General features: G+C 49.1%; 1 pseudogene; it reads left to right on the forward strand.

Moving 5' to 3' along the window:
• Positions 1 to 2154: 2154 nt before the first annotated feature.
• On the forward strand, positions 2155 to 2762 carry LOC114615688 (annotated as a pseudogene).
• Positions 2763 to 3433: the final 671 nt, after the last annotated feature.

Genomic DNA, 3433 nt, shown 5'->3' on the forward strand with positions numbered 1-3433 from the left:
TGAACAGCGGGACACCTCTGTAAACTGTAAACTGCCCATCTGATAGCCACTTGTGAACATCCAGAAAGCCCAGCTCCCTCTAGGACAGGTCTGCCTCAGGTCTTCCTGTCCCTCAGGGGAAGCTTACTCACCAACGGCTTCTAGAATGTCCTGGGATCTGCTGGCTAGTCACTTGCTTCACCCTTTGTGTTGACACAATGGTGGGGTCTGTTGATTTCAGCCTTCAAATATCACCAACATTTTCTCCCGTCTGTCCTGGGAATCACCATCTGCACTATGTCCTGGGGCTGCCGATGAAGAGCTACAGGCAATGCCCTTAGGCTCCCTCCCTGGCTGGGAGCTAGTGTCCTCTGTCTCCTCAGGCGCTTCCCTCTGGGCCTGCTCCAGACATCCTCTTCTCAGGAGGACCCAGGTCACTTTGGGCAGGTAACCTCATTTTAGCTTACCTGTTTGATGACTGTCTTGTTGGGGCTGAGCTGTCTGCCTGTGGTGTTTTAAGCAAGCATTATGTGCAAGGCCCACGTGAGGAGGCCCAGTCTCTGCCACCACCTAAGCTTCTCTGTTCATCAGGCCACTCGTGTTCCTTCAAATGCATACACCTTCAATACGCCCGCCTCCTACAGCACGGTGTTTACTGGTTGGCTGTTGGTTTTGTTTTCCATGCTAGGGATGAAGCCCCAAGTTTTGTACATGTTAGGCAAGTACTATGGCCCAGATCCCCTCAAACCAAGGAGGCCTTCAACTTCCTCAGAGCGCCCTGGCTCCGGCTGGGGTTACAGGCAGGCATCACCAAGACCAGTGGGTTTTTGGGTTTTTGTCTCTTTGCTTTTGGTTTTTTGAGATAGGATCTTATGTAATCCAGCTTGGCCTGGAACTGCCTATGTAGCTGAGGGTGACATCAAACTCCTAATCCTCCTGCCTCCACCTCCCAAGGGCTGAGATTGCAGGTATGCACTGACATCCCCAGCTAGCCTTTTGTTTTTTGTTTTTTGTTTTTTTTTTTTTCTCCATAGGTGACATTGATTGAGAATATTCACAGGGAATTCAGAAGGTTTTTTTTTTTGTTTTGTTTTTGTTGTTGTTTTTTGTTTTTTGTTTTTTGTTTTTTGTTTTTTGGTTTTTCGAGACAGGGTTTCTCTGTGTAGTCCTGGCTGTCCTGGAACTCACTCTGTAGACCAGGCTGGCCTCGAACTCAGATATCCGCCTGTCTCTGCCTCCCAAGTGCTGGGATTAAAGGTGTGCACCACCAGCGCCCGGCTCAGAAGTTTTTAGTACATTCACAGCACTAACTCCAGAGTATTTAAAATTGAAATGTAACTCATGTGCCATAGATTTATGACGTCTGCAGTAATGTGGATTAAGCCTTGGAATCATTACAGAAAGTGAAATCAGCCCGTTACAGCTGGGTGTGGTGGTTTGCTCTGAGTGTGACAGTACTCCAGAAGCAGAGGCATAGAAATTTCAAGGCCAGTCTGGGCTACAAGACACACTGTCTCAAGAAGTGTGAGGTTAGACAGCTCAGGGAGAGGGCTTCCTTAGCATTCGCAATTGTCTCTGTGTCTGAGACTCTACAGGTACCCTTCCTGCAGGCTCATTCACAGAGAAGACGAGCCCCACCCACCACTCTATTCCACAGAGCTGTGGAGAGTCATCAGACCCTAGGTAACAGAAAGGGGAATGGTGGGCAAGTGCCCGTGGCTGGGGACAGTATAGGGCTGGATTTCTACTTGGGGAAAATCAGAAAGAGGCTCAAAGATGGATGGTGGTGACAATTTCACCACAGTCTGAATGTACTCAAAGCCGTAGACCGGGTGCTAAACAGTGGCTAAGATGGTAAATGTGAGGCTGAATATAATTTTAAAAGTATTAAAAGCCCATAAGAAGGTTGCAAGCTGATGAATGCTGATATATGTGTTAAGAAGGTAACATATGTATTTCGTTCCTCTGCACGAAAACACATATACTTACACCGTATAAAGCCCTCAAGGGCACTTGAGCAGGGTGACCCTGTGGACGCAGGTGGGCATGTGGGATGGGGAGGATTCTGCATGTACCAGCTATGCTTCTGGAACTTTGAGAACAGGGATTCTGGAGAAAGCCAGAGCCGGTTTGCAGGCAACTCAGTAGTGGTCGTGCCCCCAATACACCGCAATCATGTCTATTATGTCCTATAATGGAGGGGCCGTCATGGCCATGAAAGGAAAGAACTGTGTGGCCATCGCTGCAGACAGGAGTTTTGGGATCCAGGCCCAGATGGTGACCACGGACTTCCAGAAGATCTTTCCCATGGGTGACAGGCTCTACATAGGCCTGGCCACTGACGTCCAGACAGTTGACCAGCGTCTCAAGTTCCGACTGAACCTGTATGAGCAGAAGGAAGGTCGGCAGATCAAGCCTTACACCCTCATGAGCATGGTGGCCAACCTCTTGTATGAGAAACGGTTTGGTCCCTACTACACAGAACTGTCATTGCTGGCCTGGACCTGAAGACCTTTAAGCCCTTCATTTGCTCTCTGGACCTCATTGGCTGTCCCATGGTGACGAATGACTTTGTAGTGAGTTGTACATGCTCTGAACAAATGCATGGGATGCATGAGTCTCTCTGGGAGCCCAACGTGGATCCAGAGCACCTGTTTGAAACCATTTCCCAGGCTATGCTGAACACTGTGGACTGGGACACCATCTCAGGCATGGGCATTGTTGTCCACATCATTGAGAAAGACAAGATCACCACCAGGACGCTGAAAGCCCGGATGGACTAACCTGTTCTCTAGATGGACCAACCTGTGCTCTGGTCCCATCTCCCTTTTGCTGTTTTTCTTTTTAATAAAATCGCCTTTCTTTCAAAAAAAAGAAAAAGAAAAAGAAAACAGGGATTCTGTTACATAGTTGGGAAAGTTAAAAAACCAAAACCCAAAAAACACCACAGTAGGCCAAGCCAGGAAAAGGAGAAGCAGCTCAGGGGAAGAGGCCACCTTGCCCTGGGGCAGGGGCTCAGCAGGAGAAGCCAGCCCTGCAACTCAAGCAGCCAGTAGATGCAGGAGCCTCGCCCTGAAAATTCCTGTTCCGTGAGCATTACTGCACTGGGTCAGCAGGCAGCCAGGAGCGTGTTACTATACTCCCTACCTGGGACAGTGAGCTATACACAGGACTCCTGCTCCAGATGGTGGGCCACGTGGGCTTCTCAGGACACACTCCACAAAGCCAGGAAGCTAAGGACTCCCTTCTGTACAAAAGAGAAAGGAGATGAGGACAGAGAGGCATGGTCCATGCAGTTAAAGTCAGCTTTAGCCTGGAATGCTAACCTATGGGAGGACTCCAAGACAACAGGGCCTTTGATTGGCATTCAGGTCCCACCAGCTTCCGTTGCCCTTATTAAATGCAATGTGTGTCCCCTTGGAACGTTTCTAAGTTGGAAGTTTGAGAAGCAGAG

This window comes from Grammomys surdaster, unplaced genomic scaffold, assembly GCF_004785775.1.
Source record: "Grammomys surdaster isolate TR1022 unplaced genomic scaffold, NIH_TR_1.0 132750, whole genome shotgun sequence".
Taxonomy (NCBI): Eukaryota; Metazoa; Chordata; class Mammalia; order Rodentia; family Muridae; genus Grammomys; species Grammomys surdaster.